General features: G+C 32.9%; 1 long non-coding RNA gene across 1 annotated transcript; it reads left to right on the top strand.

The window, feature by feature from the left end:
* LOC147909420 (uncharacterized) lies at positions 1–6,083 on the top strand. Its single transcript, XR_015545411.1, has 2 exons — positions 1–979; positions 1,060–6,083. It is a non-coding gene; the product is annotated as an uncharacterized LOC147909420 (long non-coding RNA).
* The last annotated feature ends 2,500 nt before the right edge of the window (positions 6,084–8,583 follow it).

The following is an 8,583-nucleotide window of genomic DNA, read 5'->3' as shown; positions in this document are numbered from 1 at the left end:
CTCTCTCTCTCTCTTTCTCTCTCTCTGCCACTCTCGCCTCTCGCTCCTACTAATCACTCTACCTCTACTCTGTCATCCGCTTCTCCTCATTCCACTCTCTCACTGTTAAGGGATTAAGGCATTAATGCCAAACCAATCTAGGGTCTAGTGGTGAGATTGGGAAGTGCCCCGCCCCGCGACATGACGAGGAATCATTGCCTCCTGCTCTCCACGGAATTATTACCGTTCTTCTTACTGAGTATAATTAAAGCAATATATATTCATAATGTGTTAATTATTTATAAATACCACCATCACATGGCGCAGTCGGTAGAAGGCAGGATGCCTGAGATGTGAGTGGATCAAGAGAGGGACACGATAAATAAGTGTGGTTATAACATCAATCTTACCTAATAAGTGTGTTTATAATGTTGAACATTAACGAAGTAATAATGGAATTCTTAAAGCAACCAATGGACTGGGGAGATGATCAGGCTTTAAATTGGAAGAAATTTAAAAAGAGCTTTGAATTATATTTAGTAGCGATAAGTGCAAGCAAGAAAGCAGAAGAAATTAAAGCAGCCATACTAATGCATTGTAACAGCGAACAAGCAGTCGACGTGATTGATACAGATGGAATTGACAGAGAATGAACTAAAAATAAACACAATTATTGTAAAACTTGACACATATTTTGTATTTTGTATTTACCAAAAACGAATGAAAATATTGAGAGACATAAATTGAACATGAGAGTTCAAGGATCAACTGAATCATTCAAAGATTTCCTGCAAGATCTCAAAAACATAGTATTCTGCAACTTCGAAAACATGAAGAATGATCTAATCAAAGACAGAATCGTGTGGCATATACAATGCGAAAGTGCAAGACAGGTTATTAAGGGAAGGACAAAGCAATAAAAATTTATCGAACAGCGAAGTGTACAGAAAATCATTTAAAAAATCTGTACGATGGACAAAAAAAGAAATTGATATAGTTGGTGTTTCAAGGTCAGGGACTCTCTCCGATCCTTTGCCGCCTTTGTAGTATTTTCTAATACTATTAGGAAATACTACAAAGGCGGCAAAGGATCGGGGAGACAAAATGATAGCAGGAATCCAAGATCATCTGGCGTCAATTATGGCAGACAAACGAGCGGACGAAGTAATGGATGGCAATAAGGCAGAGCACAAGGAGAGCGATGACAACAACAAAGAAGGAGAGACAACAACGCCAAGCAGCAAGCAGCCAATGAATGTATAATATGCGAGTTCGAACGGCATAATTATAACGCCCAGCAGTGGGACAGACATGTGCAAATTATAAAAAAAATAGGACACTATGCAAGTGTATGTAGAAATGCGAAAGTAAATGAAATAAATGTCAATAATACAAACAAACAAGACAGCGATAGCGAGTCAGAATCGTATATGGTAGGGTCATTTGAGATTAATGATAAAATAGAGACATGTATACTAGGTTACATGGGAGAAGAGAACAGCAAAGATGATTGGTTTATTAAAATGTACCTAACGGAAATAAACAAGATTATCACATTCAAATTGAACTCAGGAACCCAAGCGAATGCAATTCCAGATATTTGTTCAAAAAACTAGGATTAGCACATACATTAGAATCATGTATGATTAAAGCTACTAATTATTCAGATAGTCTGCTTGATGTTGTAGGAAAATGTATGCTAAAAGTGAAACATAGAGAAGGAAATCGCATTCTGCAATTAGGGTTGTCAAAACTAAACCAGGAGTTCAAATAGGATTAGGGGGATTAAAACTATTAAAGTCTTAAATCAGTGTTAGTAGATATAATTAATAAGAATAAGTTGGATTAAAAGAGTTCAAAGCAATAGGGCGAATAAAAATGGAACCGGTAAATATTAAGCTAAAACAGAATTATGAAACTGTTATTGCATCATGTCGCAAAATACCATTTCGTATTGTTGATAAACTTAGGGATGAATTAGATAGGATGTGCAACGATGTTGCAGAGCGAGTAACTGAACCCACGGAATATGTTAATCCTAATAGTAGTTAAAAAACCAAATGATAAAATTCGAATCTGTTTGGATCCGTAAACGCTAAATAATAACATTTTGAGAGAGCATTATAAATTATCAACTTTTGACGAACTAATAAGAGAAGTAAATATTCGACAGGTAATAAATATTTTTCAGTACCAAATGCCAATAAAGGATTTTGGCAAATAGAATTAACAAAAGCTGCATCAAAATTAACGTTTGCAACCCCATTTGGGAGATATAAGTTTTTAAGATTACCTTATGGGATTTCAAATGCCCCGGAAATTTTTCATAGTCTTTTCATAGCTATTCGAAGAAATCCCCGGGTGCACAATTTATATCGATATTATTATTCACACAAAGATTCGTGAAGAGCACGATGAAGTGTTATTAAAAGTCTTAGAGAAAGCCAAAGAAGATGGGATAAAATTCAATAAAGATAAATGTAAATTCTATCAGACTGAAGTTAAATATACAGGTCACAAATTTTCAGAAAGAGGTATAAGCCCTGATCGAAGCAATTAAATAGATAAAAACATTTAGGAATGCGAAGGAATTAAGTAGATTTATGGGTATGATAACTTACGTAAGCCGATTTGTTCCTAACTTAGTGCAAAGAACGAAAAACATGCGACAATTAATGAAACGTAATATAGAATGGTTATGACTGATGAACATGAAAAAGAATTTAGTGACCTCAAAACAGTGTTAATGGAAAGTCTAGTCTTACAATTTTTTTACAATAATGCGGAAATTATATTGTCAGTTCAAAGGATGGCATGAGGGCAGTGATCTTACAAAATCGAGCACCCATAGCATATGCGTCAAAGTCTTTGACAGAGTGTCAGCAAGATTATGTTCAAATTAAAAAGGAATTGCTCGCGATTACTTTTGGATGTCAAAAATTTTATCAATACTTATATGGGAAAAGATTTGTAGTTGAAACAGATCATAAACTATTGGAGATGATTTTCAAAAAACCTCTAAGTAAATGCCCGTTAAGTAATGCCTTACAAAGACTTAGAATAACATTGCAAAATTATGACATTGAAATACGTTACAAACCAGGAAAGCACCTATATTTTGCTGATGCTCTTTCAAGAGCACATTATAATGATAAAGATTGCATAATCAATGAAAGCACAAATAGATCTAATACGATTAAATGATGGAATTAGTCTAAAAGAAAAGAAATCATTATTGCAGAAACAAATGTAGATTCAGAGTTGATAGATTTAAAGAAAGTAATTAAAGAGGGTTAGCCCATATAATGAAAAATAGCTTAAATGATCAAGGCTTAAATCTTATTGGAGCATAAGAGATGAGTTGACAGAAATTAACAAGTTAATTTTAAAAAGAAATCAAATAGTCATTCCAAAAGCTTTAAGAGTTTCAGCAAGAAATGCTGAATAGACGTATATTTAGGACTAGAAAAAACAATGATGAAAGCTAAAGAACATATTTATTGGCTACTAATGCAGAGTCAGCTCAAAAATAAGATTGAAAACTGTGAATCTTGTCTAAAATACGCAAAAAATTGTCAGAAAGAAACAATGATTAACAAAGAGATCCCAGATGATGCTTGGCAAATTGTGGCAGATATATTTTATTTAAATGGTGAGGATTACTTGTTGCTAGTTGTATATTCTAAATTTTTTGAAGTGATTTTACTGAAGAACGGAACAGCCAAGCGATCATTAGGAAGTTAAAAACATGTTTTTCGAGACATAGAATACCTGAGATTGCGTATACGGACAATGGATCTCAACTTGCGAATAATGAATGCATTAAATTCTTGCAAAAATGGGAAATTAAACATAAAACGTTTTCACCAACGTATGCACAGTCAAATGTATTTATTAAAAGACAAGTTCAAACTGTCAAAAAGATCCTGAAAAAAGCAATACATAATGGAAAAGATATGTCAATGACACTCTTGGAGCATAGAGAAATACAAGAGATAGAGAAATACTTTCTCCAGCAGAATTGCTATATAACAGAAAGTTAAAAGATCAATTGCCCATGGCAAAAGAGTCTCAAGGATCAGAAAAGATTGTTATTTAGTATAATTACGTCAAAAGAAACAAAAAATCTATTATGATAAAAGCGCGAGAGATTTGATTGAACTTAAAGTAAATCTGTAAATGTAAAAGTAAACTGTAATGCTATTAAACAATATAAGAAAGAATGGGAACCAGGCATTATATATAGCATTGATATATAAGGATAGACCGAGAGTCAATGTCAAACTTAATAGTAGTGGAGTCATCTTAAACAGCGAGTCATCTTAAATCGGCGATTTCTCAAACCTTACGTAGCTAACAAAAATATAAAATTTGAAGAAAACCAATATGAAGAATTACCAGAAGATTACATAAACAGAGCAACGTGCGTTAAAAAAAAAATCAACATAGAAAGGAAGAAAATCAGTTAACGAAAATCCAAAGATTGAGAAATCATGATTGTCTGAAAACCAAGATACGGAACTCGTCAGAGTAAATGATAGTTTTAGAGATAGAAATCCACAAGCTGCGGATACCAAACAAATTGATGAAGACTGCAATCAGAGTATAACTACTAGAAGTGGTAGAGTCAATAAGAAACCACAGTACTTAAAGGACCATGTTTTAAAATAAGATAGTCACTTGTAATACATAAAACATTTATAAGAGACGTTTGAAATAAGTTAATCTATGAAATGTTGCGAATATTATTGTAACAAAATGTAATTAAATGTTCCTTTTTTATTATTACATTTTAAGTTGTCACACGTTAAGTTGTAACGTTTAAATAAATGAAGGGGATGTTAAGGAGTTGGTATCAATGCTCAATCTAGGGTCTAGTGATGAGGTTGGGAAGTGTGCCTCCCATCCTGCGACACGATGGGGAATCATTGCCTCCCCACGAAATTGTTACCTTTTACTGAGTATAATTAAAGAAATATATATTCATAATGTGTTAATTATTTCTAAATACCATCACACTCACCACTCTCTCCTCACTCACTTTCTGCCTCACAAAATTTCTATCGTCTCTCATGCGTCCACCCTCACTCGCTCCGGAAATCGAGGAAATAGTTGGAATTAAATGCTAAAATGTAGAGAAATGTTTAAAAATATTTGAAAGTAAAAATGTGTTATAATAAAATATAATAAATATATGTTTAAAAGGTGTTTTTTTTGTTTTAAATATGATTTTTTTCTAAAGCTGTTTAAAACATATATAAAGCATTAAAAATATGTTTTAAATAAAAAAACTGAACGTTCCGTTTTTTTTTTAAACACGTTTTTTATCAACCCTGCTTCCCTCACTGCCTCGCTTGCATTTTTCAACTTTCCAACGATTTTAAACAAACTTTTTCGACAGCAAAAAGTTCGAAAATTTTTCAATAGCAAATCAATTCTTCTTTGACAAATTGGTGCCAAACGGAACTCTTAATCTTAAAAACTAAAATTAAAAGTAATATAAAAGGCTCTGTAGTAATAAGCAAAGGTAGTATAAAAGAAGGGCAACGAGCCAATGACGCAAATAAAAAATTATAATTCAGCTAAGAAAACTTAATACAAAAACATTTAAAATACAATAAAATGAAACAAACGTTTCAACTCCAATTGAGTCATTTTCAATGCCATCATACAATAATATAAATGTCGTTCTAAATTGAAAATTAATACATAATCTTACAATATTCTTAAAATTAACAAATAATTCTTTCCTCTTTCGGTGTAATACGCTGTGAGTCATTTTTATCAAGAATTAACAAAGTCATAAGAAAGTTCTGGAAAAGTAACCGTATACAAAAATAATTAATATTAATCATATAAAAATTAAAAATATGATGATATACCTTAGTAAATCTGTTAAAAGTCCCATAATACACAACAAGAAAAAAAAAAAAAAGTGAAATGTGGTCCATTTTGTGGTACAGTAAAATAGTCTTTTTAATTTAATAGGTTATTAAAGCAAATTCGCAAAAGTAACGAGCATCTGACTTAAACGATGTCACACAACGAAATGTCAAACAGAAAAACATTATCAATAAACGGAAAAAGGAAAAACAGGAGGAAAAGGACAGAAGATGTTAGAAAGGAGAAAGTGAATGTATAATGTCAGAATACAATTCCGGCAAAGACTCCGTGTCATTTTGTCTATTAATCCCATGCTTCTGTTTTTAAATATGAACCATTTCTGATATCAACCTTTTGTTGTATGAAGGCTCTATATCCAATATTTCTACTTTATCCCATTTAAAGTTGTGATTCTCCACCATGCGATGGTTGGAAATCACTGATGGAGATTTTGAACTTATATTGATATCAGAAACATGTTCATGCAATCTGGTCTTTAATTGTCTTTTAGTTTGGCCAACATAACTGGCATCACAATCATCACAGGATATTCTATAAACCACATTTTGACTCTGAACGTGTTCCAAATCATCCTTTCCTCTCCTTATGAAACTCAATGTGTTAGGAATAGTAAAAGCCAATTTACAATTAAGCATATTAACAACAGGTATAAATCTTTCGGATATCGTATTAACATATGGAATCGTAAAGAACCTTCCCCCACTGTCATCCTTATTCTTATTAAAATTGTTAAACTTGTTAATGTGATATTTTATTCTATTATGAATGGTCGAAAAAATAAAACTTAATGGATATCCATTCTGTAAAAAAACCTTAATAGCGTCAATCAAATTATTTTGTTGGAATTTCGGATGACACAAACAAAATATCTTATCCACGGCCCCATAAATCACACCTCTTTTATGACAGAGCGGGTGGTGTGAATGGAAATTAAGAAATCTGCCGGAAAAGGTTGCTCTACGGTAAATATCAAAAATGAGATTCCGTTCATCGATAATTATCATCGTATCTAAATAACTTATTCTTCCATCACCTATCTCCATGGTGAACTGTAATCTAGTATGTAATGAATTGAAAACATCCAAAATATCATAAATACTTTCAGAAGGAGCGGCTAAGATAATATCATCGACGTATCGGTAGTAAAACAACAAACGACAAGGCAGCATTCCAATCGCCATCTTCTCGAAATCCTGCATAACAATACTTGCAACAACCGGTGACAAAGGTGAACCCATTGGGGTCCCAAAATTCTGTTTATATATTTTTTTATTAAAAATGAAAAAAGTCGAATTCAGAACCATACGAAAGGCTATCAGAAACTCGTCCAAAGGAATCTTAGTTTTCTTCTAGGAATCTTGTGAGTTTTTCAAATATCTAGATAACACTAATAATTTTTACTTCCTTCAACATACAAGAAAAATTGACAAGAAGATTTTATGGTTGAAAGGAAAAGATTTAAAAGATAAAAAAGCAAATATTAAGCCGATTTCTTACTGTTGTGCGTCGAACAATGAATTGCTTAATAAAATTACACCTAACAAGGTTAATAACTGCACTGATGTACAAAATGTAGAAAAGATTCACATTTCGGCAGAATTGTTTGGAGATGCGGCCCCTCTTGATGTTTTAAATGACAAATGGTTTCTGAATTTGAGCAATGTTGACATTCCTTTAGAGGTCCAATGTTTGCTTCAGTTGGGGGAAGGCTTTGGTCTTCCTATTAACAAACACAATTTAGATAGAACATTGATAGAATTTATTAAAAATATTGAGAATAATATTGTTGGCCGTCAAAAGAATTTAATTAACTTCGTTAGGAATAATAGTGTTTTAATTATTGATAAATTTCGGAATGATTTTCCTAAGAACGACTTGAATGACAAGTTGTTGTGCGATTGGGTAAGAACAACTAAACGATTTGTAAAAGATCATCCCGAGATTTTAATTTCAAAAGCTGATAAGGGGAATGTCACCGTTGCTCAGAATAAATTTGAGTACATATCCAAGATGGAATCGATGCTTTCGGATAAGAATACTTATAAATTAATAACGAAAGATCCTACTAAGAAACTTGCGGGTGAGTTACGTAATTTGCTTGGTAGGTGGAGAGGTAAGGGAGTAATAGATGATTTGACGTATCGGAGGTTGCGGACGACTGATGGGGTCATTCCTAGGGCTTATGGTGTTACTAAGATACATAAACAAAACCATCCCTTGAGAGTCATTGTCTCATCTGTAAATAGCCCGTTTTATAATTTGGCATCATTCTTGCATGGCATTATTGCGGACTCTTTACCGGAGACGCCCAGTCACATAAAAAACAGCTATGATCTGATCAAGAAACTTAAAAATGTTAAACTGGAATCAGATTCCGTTTTGGTTTCCTTGGATGTAGTATCCCTTTTCACTAACATACCTATAGATTTGGCATCTGATAGTGTGGTTGTGAGGTGGGATGCTATATCTAAGAAAACTAAGATTCCTTTGGACGAGTTTCTGATAGCCTTTCGTATGGTTCTGAATTCGACTTTTTTCATTTTTAATAAAAAAATATATAAACAGAATTTTGGGACCCCAATGGGTTCACCTTTGTCACCGGTTGTTGCAAGTATTGTTATGCAGGATTTCGAGAAGATGGCGATTGGAATGCTGCCTTGTCGTTTGTTGTTTTACTACCGATACGTCGATGATATTATC

The sequence above is a fragment of the Acromyrmex echinatior genome, chromosome 6, assembly GCF_024713525.1.
Source record: "Acromyrmex echinatior isolate Ae372 chromosome 6, ASM2471352v2, whole genome shotgun sequence".
Taxonomy (NCBI): Eukaryota; Metazoa; Arthropoda; class Insecta; order Hymenoptera; family Formicidae; genus Acromyrmex; species Acromyrmex echinatior.
This window is presented reverse-complemented; position numbering and strand designations above follow the sequence as displayed.